The sequence below is a fragment of the Kogia breviceps genome, chromosome 5, assembly GCF_026419965.1.
Source record: "Kogia breviceps isolate mKogBre1 chromosome 5, mKogBre1 haplotype 1, whole genome shotgun sequence".
Lineage (NCBI taxonomy): Eukaryota > Metazoa > Chordata > Mammalia > Artiodactyla > Physeteridae > Kogia > Kogia breviceps.
Genome location: NC_081314.1, coordinates 60,643,132 through 60,659,284, shown reverse-complemented (window position 1 = coordinate 60,659,284; position 16,153 = coordinate 60,643,132). Strand labels below are relative to the sequence as shown.

The window sequence follows — 16,153 nt, the reverse complement described above, 5'->3', positions numbered from 1 at the left end:
CTTCTCACACTGACCTCACTGTTAAATTCAGTCTTAATAGGGTCTGACACATTTAGGATTGAGCTACCTTGTCTAATATTAGCAATGTAGCCAAATTTGAAACTACAGGCCATATTTCATAGGTATATTGAAGCCATTTGGGGTAGTCTTCTCCTTGCTTTCTTTCATCAATGCATCCATCTTTCCAGGGGATAGTATTGCTTTTTTAAAAAATTTGAGTTTTAAGTTTTTGCTCTAAAGAAAAACTAACATACTGAAGTTTGGTATGTAAAAGACAGGAGTTTCCAAATTTAACAGATACTGTTTGTTTGCTTCTTCATGTTCTGTCCTTTTCTGTAAGCTACTTAATTTCAGTCATATCTTTTGATTTTTCTCTTGGTTCTTTTTAACAGAGTTCCTTCATAATGCCTATTTTTTTTTTTCCTACACTATGATTACTATTTCCTCCTGTAAGGAGGATCTTTTTTTAAAAAATATGCTAACGTTCTTATTTTTCTACATATTTTATATATATATATATATATATATATATAAAGGACCATCTTGATTTCACATTCATTTCCAGTCAGATTTTAAAGGAATCATTTTGAGTTCATTATAATCTGATATTTTTAAAAAATGATTTAGAGCATAAGGGTTTATGAGTTTAGAACAGAGTACATAGAAACATTAAATGTGTAGGAGACACCAAGAGACATTTTGATTAAAGTTTTTTGATATATGAAAAAGCAAATTAACATCAGGCCAAAAATGGAAAGATGAGTGAGTATTCTGAGAGAGAGAGTAGATATCTTATTTAAATGTCTCTGTAACTCTGTGAGGTTGTTAATATTTCTGTTTTATAGATGAGGGAGACCATCATTCTTGTTTATAATCACCTAGGTAATAAATTGTAGAGTCTGAAGTCTGAATCAAGTCTGTTTTCACAGTTCTGTCTTCTCTTCTGAGAATGCGTATGTATTTCTGTTCTAATATGGAAATGATAGGAACTGTGACATGATGGAACTGGGGTGGGACTCTAGTTTCTTACAGAGATTGGTTATTGTTCTTTGTTTTACCTGAGGAACAATTAAGGAATAAAACTGTTGGTAGAGTCTATTAAAAAAAAATTATATCCATGAAAAAAAAATAGGGGTTTCAGTATTTGCAGATTTACTTAAGCTTTTTGCTATTTTCATTCAGAGGAGGGATTCAGTATTTTGGCTGAAATTTCAGAAGCTAAATAAGTTACAGCAAAGCATCTGAATTGAATATTGTGTACTTTTAAAACATATTTTGTGTATCCTTCACCAGTCTTTCAATTATTTGATTGAGAAATGTATTTGTTTTATAAAGTCTTTTAATGTATTTCTTACATACTTTCCCCTCAGTTGTGGATAGGATAGAATAAACATTGGCTTTCATAAAAATAAATATTCAATACTTGTTAATTCATTTATTTTGAAATATACATAAGCCATTTTTTTTCTTTTACTGCAGTTTCTACCCATAGTAGAGATGGAACTTTATTTCAAAACCAGGCTTTCTCTGATTTGTCCTCCTGCCTTGTACCATGGCAGATCTCATAACCATCAGTGGCATATAGTTTTTGTGTGTGTATATATAAAGCAGATAAGTCATCGAGACACCTTGGGCCTTGTTTGTCATTGCCTCGCTTTTCCCTCCCCTCCCACCCCACAGCTGCACCTGCACTGGGTAGTGTGGTGGCCACTATATGTGTAGCTGTTGAGCACTTGAAATAACGACTGGTTATAACTCAGTTGTACTGTAAATATAAAATGTGTGTTGGATTTTGAAGACGGTTTTTTTTTGTTTTTTGGTTTTTTTTTGCAGTACGCGGGCCTCTCACCGTTGTGGCCTCTCCCATTGCGGAGCACAGGCTCCGGACGCGCAGGCTCAGCGGCCATGGCTCACGGGCCTAGCTGCTCCGCGGCATGTGGGATCTTCCCAGACCGGGGCACGACCCCGTGTCCCCTGCATTGGCAGGCAGACTCTCAACCACTGCGCCACGGATTTCAAGAAATGATAATATTTGGATATATTGAATTAAATAAAAATACATTAGAATCAGTTGCCACCTGTTTCTCTTTAAGTTTTTCATGTGGCTACTAGAAACTTAAAATTAAATATGTGGTTTGCATTGTGGCTTGTATTGTATGTCTGTTGACAGTGTTGTTCTATACCTTGCTGGTCATAGCTACCAGACCTAAAGATTCTCCTTGTCCGCCAGAAACAAGTAATTAGAGCAATGAAGAACTTAAGATCTAGGGAAAAGGGAATGACCCTCAGAGTTCCTAAAATAGATCATGGGACTACATTACAAAGCTAAGTAGGTTGTCATTATTTATAAAATGAGAAACCAAGGCTTAGAGAAGTGATGCCAGATCACGTACTTTGTTATAGTAGAGCACCAGGACTTGAACCAGACCCCCTAATTTGTAGTCCAGCTTTCTTTTAAATTCTGTGTTTTACAAACTGTATAGAATTTGAATATTCTTCAAAGGTGAATCATGAGTGCTTTCACAGGACCTCAAGAGGAGACAGAATAATAAGGATTAAGGCATCTTGGCTAGAGATCTCTAGGTTTTTTTCCCCACTATAGTTAAGAGTTAAAGGTACAAACTGAGGAGATTCTTCTTTTATTAAAATTAGATTTTTATTCTTATCTGTTTGTGTTAATCTCTTATTCAGGAAGATCAGTTATTCAATGTTTGCTCTCCTTTGTCTACACTTATTTTCTTGTCAAATCACTTTTCCCCTAGATTTTTCAGTTATACAGTTTCCGTTTGGTTCTTTTTATACTTTCTACTTCTTTCTTTTTTTTTTTTTTTTTTTTTTTTTTTTTTCGGTATGCGGGCCTCTCACTGCTGTGGCCTCTCCCGTTGCGGAGCACAGGCTCCGGACGCACAGGCCCAGCGGCCATGGCTCACGGGCTTAGTTGCTCCGCGGCATGTGGGATCTTCCCGGACCGGGGCACGAACCCGTGTCTCCTGCATCGGCAGGCGGATTCTCAACAACTGCGCCACCAGGGAAGCCCCAATACTTTCTACTTCTGAGAAGTTCTGTCTTTACCATCATTTCAGGTGCCTACCTTTAGCTCATGGAGGATGGATAAGATAGCTGCCTTAACATCTTTGTTTGATATTTCTTACATCTAGTTCATCTCAAGATTTGGCATCTGTTATTGTCTTTTTCTTTGAGAATTAGATTTTCTTGATTCTTTGTATGTTGAGTAATTTTTTATTGTATCCTCTCAGGAGATGATGATGATGATGATTTTTTTGTCTGTTTGAAAACAGACAGGTTCACTGGAAGTTCTGTTTGTGTCATGGACAGTGGTTCCACTGTGAGTTCAGTGTTCAAAGTCTTTGCTCCGCTGCTTTGGGTCTACTCCTCACGTGCATCCCTTGGTGTTTGTGTGGGATGCTGACGGTGGCTCATATCTTCAGTTCTCAAAGCCTTTGCCTTTTTGAGTGTGTTCTGCATCCACATCCTGGGTTGAACTTGGGACCTGGGTTGATGCGTATACAGAATTACAGGATCCAGCTCCCAGAGGCCTCTTTTTCCTGGTTTAGTTTGTCACTTTTGAATCAGGGGGACTGACTCAATCAGGGTCTCGAGGGGAAAAAACATGGGAAATGAGGTAGGTCAATTACAGTCTTGAATAAGTGTGTTTTTAAGAATAGTAGGGGGTTATAATTCCAAAAAATGGGGTAGTGGCTCCTATAGGACAAATCCTCCCACAAATACTGACTGCAATCTCTGGACAACATACGGAAAAAAAAAGTGTGAGGACACTGTAGAGCAAACAGAAAGAAGAAGAAACTGGTCTGGAGTGGTATCTTAAAAGAAGGGAATGGCCTTGGGTGAGCTTCCCATTGCAATGTTGTTTTTGTCAGAGGGCAGGCTCCTGTTGGCTGGTTTGCAGCCTTACTGGCTTGAGTTCAGAGCTACCACAGTGGCTGCAGAGTAGTGGAGCCCAACAGGAGGAGGAAGAGGGGGGAAGTCTAAGAAAGGAAAGAACCACAGAGGTCGAGTACCAAATTCTGTGTATAAATTGTCAAATATGGGGGCTGACCCCTAAACTGGAAACAGTCCAGGTATCTATCAACAAGAGGATAGATACACAAGCAGTGCTGTATTTGTATCACAGTCTACTGATCAGTAGAAAGGAGCAAACTATTGGTACCTGAAGCAATTTTGACTAATCTCTGAAACATTATGCTGAATGAATGTAGCCTTACATAAAACAGGACATAATGTACGGTACCATTTATAAGATGTACTAAAAACAGGCAAATATCTATTGTGTATTGGGGTGGAGTGTGCAAAGCTAGTTAATGTTGGGGGGAAAAGTCATTGGCAGGGTTTAAAAATGGATGAATGGGTGCTGGGGACAGGGATTAAGTAGGAAAAGACATGTGGGAACTTTCTAGGGTGATGGTAGTATCCTATGTCCTGTTAGGGATTAGAGTTACTTGAGTTTATGCATTTGTCAAAACTCATTGAATGGTACACCTTGTAAGTATCCATTGTATTTTGTTTGCATGAAATTTTTTCTTTAAGAGAAAAACGGTACTAAATACTTTATTATAATTAATGATAGGCAATAATGAAGTTATATATGGGGGAAGTTTACTGATAATCTAACTTTTTTTGAAATGCTTAAAAAATTAAGATTAATTAAAAGATGTGGTAAAACAAGTAGAAGGAAGTGTTAATTTTAAAGTCTTGGTGATAGCTATGTGAATATTCTTTGTACAGTTCTTTCAGTTTTTCTGAATGTGTGAAATTTGCATAATGAACATTATATTGAATAAAAGATACTACTAGGCAGTGTATCTCTAAACTAGTTTCCTGCTGTTAGTATGTTGTTTTTAGTGGCTTTCATAAAAATTGATATTTCTTTGAATTTCAAAAATAGGTTAGAGTTTATCATTGACATTTTTCTGCCTATGCATTAAGCTCTGAACTGTTTAGGATGTAGAAAGATATAGAAGTAGAAATAAACAACTAAAGTGGGAAGACAAACATATCCACACAATAATTTGATTACTTCAGAGTGATATAGCAAAATCTCACTAAGATCATTTAAAATACATAAATTCTGAGGGAATGTATACATAATTAGAGTATGATCAGAGTTAAATGTAATTAGTGGGAGATGGAATCCCTGGGGTTGCTTATTTTGAACAAGTTTTGAAAATGCTATTAGAGGAAATTATTAGATTCCCTTTCCATTCTTTTAATTGGCCAATTGTGGTTTATAAAGTATGGTTTAGTACACATTTTTTACTGTGTTGTATTCATCCTTCAGAAGAGGAATGCTACATGATTTTTATGCTAAAATTGTTAGCCAGATTGAATGATGAGAATTTATTTTAAAAAATAATCTGTATCTTAGGAATATGGTAATTGTATGTTAATAAGCTGTTCTATTAAAAATAAAAAGCAAATGATCATTGTTCCAGAATTTTGTAATTCTTTTATAGTTTTGAGAGATAAGTATAGTGCTATTAAAAAATATTGACATAATATCCAGTATTAAGTATAACCATTCTAAAATACTGATTCAGGGCTTCCCTGGTGGCGCAGTGGTTGAGAGTCTGCCTGCCAATGCAGGGGACACGGGTTTGTGCCCCGGTCTGGGAAGATCCCACATGCCGTGAAGCGGCTGGGTCCGTGAGCCATGGCCGCTGAGCCTGTGTGTCCGGAGCCTGTGCTCCGCAACGGGAGAGGCCACAACAGTGAGAGGCCCGTGTACGGCAAAAAAAAAAAAAAAAAAAAAAAAAGTAATAATAAGTAAATAAATAAATAAAATACCGATTCATTTTTTATCCTTTAACTCTTCAGAAATCTATTCTGATAGACTGAATTTTTTAGATGTATATATCAGAATAAATTATAAGTGGGTAAAGATGAGAGAAAACTGAAGTATTAAACTATAAATTGTAATTATGAAATGTGAGATTTTTTTTAGCCATTAATTTGATTATCTCAATTTCTTTTTATTGGCAGTTTTTTTCTTCCGCAATCCTGAAATGAGAACTTTGAACAAAACTAGGCAGTTATTAAATACATTTTAGAAAATAAAAAGTTAAATGTAATTAATTGATGTTCAAATGGCTTGATAATTTCTAGTGAGCAGAAATTAGTCAGGTTTAGACTTATTTTTGGTATTTTGTGTTTTAATTTTTCCAGTTATATTGCAATAATAAAAAGAATGACCATTTCTATTAAAACTTTCTCAAAGCAAATGTGCTGCAAAAAAACCCCAAACAAACAAAAAGCAAATGTGCTGCTGTTTTATGTGCAGCATCTAGCCATTTATAACTGTTCCTAGAATTTTGTATTATTGATCTCTAAATGAGGCGTTTTGGTCTTTGGGAAAATTGTACTGTATGCTGACTTATGTAAGTGGTAGGAAGAATAACAAATGTGCTTATGTTCTACAAATAGAAATTTAGTGAGGAACAATCCAATGGGCTTCTTGCCACATACCAACTAGTTATTTAAACATAAAATTCTCCTTTAACTGCTAATCTTGGTACCAACACCTTCCCAAAGGAGAATAATACTTTACCCAGTACAGTCAGCCAGTCCTGAATTTTTGAGGAGCTGGTTTACATCTGTTTGATATTGGCTAAAAACAATACTGCTTATAGTAATCATTAGTAATAGTATTTTTATTACTAAATAAGCATAATGTTTAAGTGTCTCTGAAAAAGTCATGGGGGGAGGGGGAAGTGAGGTAGTTAGAGTAATTGCTGAAAACAGCTTAGGCTCAAAATAGCACCCTAAAGTATGCTTCACATATCATACTGATTTCTACTGTGTGCAGCTAAGTGTAAGGTTATTTTAATCAACTCATTAGGGCTGTAAATCAAAATACCCAGATTAAAATCGAAAATACATTTCATGTGAGGGAAAATTTTGTTTCACAGATTTTCTGTCTCAGAGATACATGGATATCACAACTATTTTAAGACTAGCCAAGAACAAATTTCATTACCATCAAGACTGCTTTATTTTTGCCTTTGTTTCTACCAGCCAGAGAGAAATTTTATTAGTGATTCTGAATAACATATTAGGTATTATATTGCCAGGGTGAAATGTTCAAGTGAATAATTAATGGAATTGTGTGTATACCAATTTATTTTATAATCGCTATGTAATTTGCATAAAGTAAGCTTTAAGAACAAGTTTTTTCATTGACTTTCATTTTATCTTTAAATCCTTTAAAAGATATAGATTACATCCTTTAAAAGAAGAGATTTTTGATAAGATTCTTGATTGTAGAGATATGTTTATTGGTTCTCGTATACCTAGAGTTTTAAAAGTCTGCCAGGTGAAAATCATAGCATTCACATAAATAAAAAAATAAAGTATAGGGCTTCCCTGGTGGCGCAGTGGTTGAGAATCCGCCTGCCGATGCAGGGGACACGGATTCGTGCCCCGGTCCGGGAAGATCCCACATGCCGCGGAGCGGCTGGGCCCGTGAGCCATGGCCGCTGAGCCTGTGCGTCTGGAGCCTGTGCTCTGCAACGGGAGAGGCCACAATGAGAGGCCCGTGTACCACAAAAAAAAGAAAAAAAAAAAGTATAACATCAGCTGATCTATGAACTTAAAACTTAAATTTATTAGACCCTGGATGATTAGCTAGGACCAATCAGTTAATTACGTATATTTAGGAAATTGCAGTTAGGAAACCACAAGTTTTTGAGGCACCAGAGCCTTTCTGTTATTTGTTACTTATAGAAGCTTGATTTCTTTCAGTACAGAAAACTTAAACAAAAGATACTCTTCTCTTTTTATATTTCTGTGTGTCACCAGTGGGAAAAAATGTCATTTATTTCAAATTACCTTGTTGTCAGAAGAAGCCAGGATCTATTTTGAGAGGTAACCAGGAAAGAAATTATTATGCATAGGGAAAAATACTCTCATTAACAAAGAAGGATATCATAGCATAATTATTGTTTTATTGCAACTAAAAGTAATTGTTTAATTTACTCAAATCATTTTTTGTGTCATTTTACTCTTTGTTCAGTTACTTAATTGTGGAAAGTTACAGGCTTTTTATCACCTAAAGTAATTACTAGCTCAAAGGTGTTCCTGTACTGTTTCCAAGATTTACTTGGACAGTCTGGCTGGTGAATAGGTTTTTTGAGGTCATAATTTGGTCACTCACTGCTAATGTAGTTTAGATGATAATGTTACTTACTAAGGCTGGTATATTGTAAAAACCTTTCTGATAGTTAAAAGTTATGAAATAGTTGCTTTCTGGAGTTCAATATTTGTGAAAATTGTTTTCATCACTGTTCCACCTGCTGTTTGCAATGTTAACTTTACTGTTAACAAAAATCCTACATTTTATTCCTTTTTCCTAAATTCATCTGTAGAATCCCTCAGTGTTAAAGCTAGAGGAGCCCTTTCAGGTTATCTAATTCAGCACCCTCATTTTACAGATGAGGAAACTGAGGCCTTGGACTAGAACAGAGGTCTCCTGACTCAGTCCAGGACTCTTTCTATAACATCATGCTGCCTGATGTTTGTTTATGGAACTCGGCAACATCACATACAGGGTGAGCTTTTTTTTTTTTCCCCCCAAATGAACGCACAAAGTAATTAGCTACTCATCAGCTGCTGTTCATCATTCTTCACTTTCATTTTCCTTTTTTACCCATACCTATTTTAATCTGTAATATAGCCCAATTATTCATGACTATTTTGCTGCTACTTCTTCGTGGCATTTGACCATTATTTTTAAGAGCTTAACTCTTAGTAACAGGGTTTCTTATCAGTAACCACGGTAGCCTTACCAGGCACTGTAGCAACAGTAGATTAAAATTCATAACAGGAACGATTTATGGAATCTTAGCTTTAGATTTAAAAAGTGAATTATAAGTGGGTAAGTACAAGAGTGTGTATATGAGATCTAAGAGCAGATGTGATACCAAATATGAAAGCAATTTTTTGGTGAAATAACAAAATGCCAAGAAATATTAGCCAACAGTGTGACATGGTTGCAGTAAAATGCCTTGTCCTGTGAACTCATGGGTTTAAACACAATTGTGTTTTAGATTATTGAATTATTTTCTGTATTGATGCGCATATTGTCCCATTTTTGCCTAGTGAGAGCCTCTTCAGGTTGGTTCCTATGTCCTTTAGATAAGACCTTAGGTTTAGGTAGCTGTCTTGCTTTTTGGTTTGACAAGGTATTACAGGTTTGTATGGTTTTCAAAGGTAACTCAAGGACTTCTAAGTTCCTGTAGTTAAGTTCAAGATTTATAAGTTTCTGTAGCACCAAAGTATCATTTCCACTCTTCCATTTTTAAAAAAGTTTTTTATAAACACTGTCCATCAATTTTGCTTTTTATGAAAATCTTTCAGCTTAGACAAAATTAACATGCTTCTCTTGTATATATTTTTTAAAATCTCTTGTTTCATGTCACTGAAATAACCATATTGTTAACCTCTAGAATTTTAGGGTTAAACTAAAGCACTAATGCTCAACTATGAATGCTGGATAAGTTTGTTGGATTGGTAGAATACTTCATCATAGTCACACCTTACGTCACTTACATATGTACTATATATATGTGTTACTGGAATTCTTTGTTTAGCTATTTATCAGCCATTTTAAAGGGTCCCTACCCACTTGCCAGTTAACTAATTGTGTTTTTTGTTTCAGGTGAACTAAATCAGAGGTCCAGAAATATTATGTGACAGTAGTTTTTCTGAAAAGATACCTGTGGGGAGAAGGATTGTAGGATGTTTTACTTTGACAAAGTCGTAGAACATGAATTGTGCTTTGATTATATTTATTATGCATGAGAGCTATATTTTATGACTTATGAAGATATATATATTTTTTATAGCTATTATGTGTTGAGTGCTAGAATATAAAGTACAGGCTGCCTTTTAAATGCTTATAATTTGGTAGTGACTAAAAAATCAAATATGCATAATAAAATGTGATATAATAACAATGTTAACATGTAAATTATAAATTGGCTTTCCATGCACTCCTACCTACCTGTGAGGTTTGTAGATTAGATTTTTTATTTCTATTTTTCAGAACGAAAAACTGGGGCTCAGGGAAGTTAAATGACTTAATATCTTAATGTCAAAAACAGTAGCATTTGAAAGAAAATAGCAACATTCTGATTTCTAACCTAACAGTTGTTTTTTAACTACTGCCCAGTTTTGAAAAGGGTTTTTTTTTAAAGAAACAAAAAACCAAAAAACTATGCTTTGGGGTACAGGTGGAAAGGAGGAAGCATCTTTTTCAAGGTTGGCATTTGAATAGGCTTCATAAGGAGATGACATTTGGAGAACAGAAAAATTTCAACACTTGTAGTTGGAACAAAGAGCTTAAAAAGCAGAAATGTGGGAATTGGGGGGATGTTAGAATGATACAAATATATTCACCTGAAGGTAGAGTACATTCAAGGAAGGTGCTGTACAGGTAGATGGATACTTTGAGACCATATGGAGAAGGAGAGCTTAAATGCTTCGATAAACAATTTAGAGTGAATGTGGAAGCTAATAGATAGCGATGAATACATATGACATAATCAGGGTTATGTTTTATGCAGAGATGTTAGAAGACAGTATGAAAAGACCTAGGAGACATTGAAGTTATTGTAGTAATACAGGTGGTAGGTACTGCAGAAAGGAAGGCATGATTGAAAGTGGCATTGTATAGGTAAGAGAAGGTGGAATCCAAAGGATTGCAGGTAAAAGCTGAGACAGAAAATTGAATCCAATATAATACTAAAATTTAAAGTGTTGGTGAATGATGGAATTAGTGATAGTTACAGGCAAGAGGAGAAACACGTTTGGGAGTATAGGGCATAAGTCGCCACCAATAATGCTGAGCGATGGTATCTGAAAGGATGTAGATATTTGCACATCAGTCATCTGGAACTGGAATGTTTGGAATGGGAAAGATGAGGGGATGTGTTAGAGAGTGGCACGCAATGGGAGAGATGGTGGTTTTGTAATTCTTCAGAGTGGATGAGGTCCTTAGTTGGGGTAGTAGAGTGAAGATCAGAGGGCTAAAAAAGAAGTCAGCTGTACATGTGTTAGGGCAGGAAGAAAAATCAGTAAAAGAGATAGAAGAGGACAGAATCAGAAAGTCAAATGTTGGAAGTTTAAAGATTTTTTATTTCAGTCTTCTCAAATGCTGGAAATGGCAAGGAGTGTGAAGTAATGAAAGAGTGTGAAGACCTGTTGAATTTCGAGTTGATTAGTAAAGTTATTAAGAGTTCATAAAATTTTAACAATAACATATGTTTTTCTTCTTTATACGTGTACATGTATTCTTTTACTTAAATGCGTGGATATGCTTATACTTCTTGTTGTGTACTTTTTCTTTTGCTCCCTCCTCCATCAGTTTATTGTTTTTTGATGACTTTATAATCCATGAATATTATGAATGTACCACGATCTTGTTTTGATACTCCCCTTTAATGGGCATTCACTGTATTCCCCCCCCCCGCCACTAAAAAAGTGTTCTTAAAATAAACATCCTTAGGAACTTGTGCTTTTATTTCTCTGTGTTGTAGAGTATATGTATTAGTTGAACTACGTGACATTGCAACTGTGTGACCATTGTAACAAACAAACAAAAAAAGGGAAATTCTTATGTTCCAGTCTAGTGTTTTTACTTTTACTAAAAAGTTGCCAGATTGTTTTCCAAAGGGGTTTTTTTTCACATTTCCTCTTGCACTATGTGACCTATCCCCACATTCCTGTCAGAAATAGACATTCTAGATCTTTTAAATTTTTACCAATTTTAGTGAGTATAATTTTACTCCATGTAATTTGATATGTATTTTCTTGATATCTAGTGGATCTTTATGTACTCAGATATAGCTGTCTTTTCTTGTATAATATTTGAGTTTCCAGTCTTGGTTAAAAAGATTTTTTTCCTGCTCTCTAGATTGGACATGTAGCCTCGATGTTTCATTAAGATGTGTTGATATATGTGAAGTATCTGTGTATATGTGCATACATACACATATATACACAAACATACACATTTATGTGCTTTAAATATTTTGGAAGTAAGTTTTGTCTAGAGTAAAACCTGGGCCCACTTTTATTTCTTTTCAAATGGATAGTTACTTGTGACAGCTCAAGTCTGCACAATAATGCAGCCTTTTCCTTTGTTCAGATCTTTGTATTTTTCAATTGAATATTATGTTTGGCCACATAAATCTGTGCCTTTCTTGTTAGTTTCTTTTGTAAATATTTAATAATTTTTTGCTCTTGTAAGTGGAGTATTTATTTTCTCATCTGTATTTATAGGTGCTTACTCCTGGGGCAGAGAAAAGGTATTGTTTTTGTTAGCCACTGTATTAAATTCCTTTACAAAGGGCTAGTGATTTTACTAATTATATAGTATATGTAGAAGACCCAACAAATATCAGATTCAATGTTAGAGACTATTTTTTCTCTTTTGTATCTTTTTCTAATGCTTCCTCAGAGAGGCAGCACAAGGTAATAGGATGAATAAAAATAAACATTTTTGAATTGAGCAAAAAAATCAAGGAAGTTCTAATAACTTTTACCAAAGAAGTAAAGCCACCTGAGATTGGAGGGGCTTTTAGTGAGATAGGGTCCCTAAGAGAAGTTAAAATTTTTGGAAATCCATGATGGCAAATCTGATAAGGAAGTTAAAAACCTAATAAAATGATTGCCAAATAGCTCAGAGGTTGCAGAATGGTTTTAGACACAACGTGGTTTGGGATTTACATAAGTTACAGTGCTTGAGTTGGAATTGGTAAGACTATGTGAGTTAAATGTCACAGTTCTTGAAATGTCTGATCAGTAGATTTGCATGAAAGTGGAGGGAATGCAGATATAGTTCAGGAGGATGATATGGGATTGGAGGACTCTGAGAAGCATGAGTAACATGACGTTATCTTGAAAATCTGTTCAGTTAGAAACTGAGTAGAGACGGCAGACAGCAGAGGCAAGAAGAACTACAATTCTTTGGCCTGTGGAAGGAAAACCACATTCACAGAAAGATAGACAAAATGAAAAGGCAGAGGACTTTGTACCAGATGAAGGAACAAGGTAAAACCCCAGAAAAATAACTAAATAAAGTGGACATAGGCATCCTTCCAGAAAAAGAATTCAGAATAATGATAGGGAAGATGACCCAGGACCTCGGGAAAAGAGTGGAGGCAAAGATGGAGAAGATGCAAAAAATGTTTAACAAAGACCTAGAAGAATTAAGGAACAAACACCTAGAAGAATTAAAGAACAAACAGAGATGAACAATACAATAATTGAAATGAAAACTACACTAGAAGGAATCAATAGCAGAATAACTGAGGCAGAAGAATGGGTAAGTGACCTGGAAGACACAGTGGTGGAATTCACTGTCATGAAACAGAGTAAAGAAAAAAGAATGAAAAGAAATGAAGACAGCCTAAGAGACCTCTGGGACAACATTAAATGCAACAACATTCACGTTATAGGGGTCCCAGAAGGAGGAGAGAGAGAGAAAGGACCCGAGAAAATATTTGAGGAGATTAGAGTTGAAAACTTCCCTAAAATGAGAAAGCAAATAGCGACCCAAGTCCAGGAAGCACAGAGAGTCCCAAGCAGGATAAACCCAAGGAGAAACACACCGAGACACATAATAATCAAATTGACAAAAATTAAAGACAAATTATTGAAAGCAACAAGGGAAAAATGACAAATAACAGACAAGGGGACTCCCATAAGGTTAACAGCTGATTTCTCAGCAGAAACTCTACAAGCTGGAAGGGAGTAGCATGATATATTTAAAGTGATGAAAGGGAAGAACCTAACACCAAGATTACTCTACCCGGCAAGGATCTCATTGAGATTCGACAGAGAAATCAAAAGCCTTACGGACAAGCAAAAGCTGAGAGAATTCAGCACCAGCAAACCAGCTCTACAACAAATGCTAAAGGAGCTTCTCTAAGTGGGAAACACAAGAGAAGAAAAGGACCTACAAAAACAAACCCAAAACAATTAAGAAAATGGTAATAAGAACATACATATTGATCATTGCCTTAAACGTGAATGGATTAAATGCTCCAACAAAAAGACACAGGCTCACTGAATGGATACAAGAACAAGACCCATATATATTCTGTCTGCAAGAGACCCATTTCAGACCTAGGGACACATACAGACTGAAAGGGGATGGAAAAAGATATTCCATGCAAATGGAAATGAAAACTGGAGTAGCAATACTCGTATCAGATAAGATAGACTTTAAAATAATGTTACAAGGGACAAGGAAGGACACTACATAACGATCAAGGAATCAATCCGAGAAGAAGATATAACAATTATAAATGTATATGCACCTGACATAGGAGCACCTCAATACATAAGGCAACTGCTAACAGCTATAAAAGAGGAAATTGATAGTAACACAGTAATAGTGAGGGACTTAAACACCTCACTTACACCAATGAACAGATCATCCAGACAGAAAATTAATAAGGAAACACAAGCTTTAAATGACACAACAGACCAGGTAGATTTAATTGGTACTTATAGGATATTACATATGAAAACAGAGGATTACACTTTCTTCTCAAATGCACACGGAACATTCTCCAGGATTGATCACATCTTGGATCACAAATCAAGCCTCTGTAAATTTAGGAAAATTAAAATCATATCAAGCATCTTTTCTGACCAAAGCACCATGAGATTAGAAATCAATTACAGGGGAAAAAAACGTAAAAAACACAAACACATGGAGGCTAAACAATATGTTACTAAATAACCAAGAGATCACTGAAGAAATCAAAGAGGAAATCAAAAAATACGTAAGAGACAAATAACAATGAAAACACGATGATCCAAAACCTATGGGATGCAGCAAAAACAGTTCTAAGCGGGAAGTTTATAGCAATACAAGCCATCTCAAGAAACAAGAAAAATCTCAAATAAACATCTAACCCTACACCTAAAGGAACTAGAGAAAGAAGAACAAACAAAACCCAAAGTTAGTAGAAGGAAAGAAATCGTAAAAATCAGAGCAGAAATAAGTGGACTAGAAGCAAAGAAAACAACAGCAAAGATGAATAAAAATAAAACCTGGTTCTTTGAGAAGATAAGAGAAATTGATGAACCATTAGCTAGAATCATCAAAAAAAGAGGGAGAGGACTCAAATCAATCAAACTAGAAATGAAAAAGGAGAAGTTACAAAGGACACTGCAGAAATACAGAGCATCCTGAGAGATTAATACAAGCAACTCTTATGCCAATAAAATGGACAACGTGGAAGAAATGAACTAATTCTTAGAAAGGTATATAACCTTCCAAGACTGAACCAGAAAGAAATAGAAAATACGAACAGACCAATCACAAGTAATGAAATTGAAACTGTGATTAAAAATCTTCCAACAAACAGAAGTCTAGGACCAGATGGCTTCACAGGTGAATTCTGTCAAACATTAGAGAAAAGCTAATATGCATCCTTCTCAAAATCTTCCAAAAAATTGCAGAGGAAGGATCACTCCCAAACTCATTCTATGAGGCCACCATCACCCTTCACCCTGATACCAAAGTCAGACAAAGATACTACAAAAGAAAATTACCACTATCACTGATGAATATAGATGCAGAAATCCTCAACAAAATACTAGCAAACAGAAACCAACAACACATTAAAAGGATCATACACCATGATCAAGTGGGGTTTATCCCAGGGATGCAAGGATTCTTCAATGTATGCAAATCAATCAATGTGATGCACCATATTAACAAATAGAAGAATAAAAACCGTATGATCGTCTCAATAGACGGAGGAAAAGCTTTTGACAAAATTCATCACCCATTTATGATAAAAACTCTCCAGAAAGTGGGCATAGAGGGGACCTACCTCAATATAGTAAAGGTCATATACAACAAACCCACAACAAACGTCATTCTCAGTGGTGAAAAACTGAAAGCATTTCCTCTAAGGTCAGAAACAAGACAAGGATGTCCACTCTTGACACTATTATTCAATATAGTTTTGGAAGTCCTAGCTACGACGATCAGAGAAGAAAAAGAAAAGGAATACAAGTTGGAAAAGAAGAAGTGAAACTGTCACTTTGTTTGCAGATGACATGATATTATACATGGAGAATCCTAAAGATGTGACCG

At 35.5% G+C, this 16,153-nt stretch overlaps 1 protein-coding gene across 6 annotated transcripts in view; it reads left to right on the top strand.

Annotated features, from left to right (window-relative positions):
* Positions 1-16,153, top strand: part of TBL1XR1 (TBL1X/Y related 1) — a 179,917-nt gene that overhangs the window by 94,376 nt on the left and 69,388 nt on the right. The window contains exon 3 of one of the 6 annotated variants that reach the window (XM_067034036.1): positions 8,466-8,582. The exons of the other annotated variants lie outside the window; for them this stretch is intronic. The gene's annotated coding sequence lies outside the window, so the exon portion shown is untranslated. The remainder of the gene's footprint in view (positions 1-8,465; positions 8,583-16,153) is intronic. 6 annotated transcript variants of the gene reach the window in all.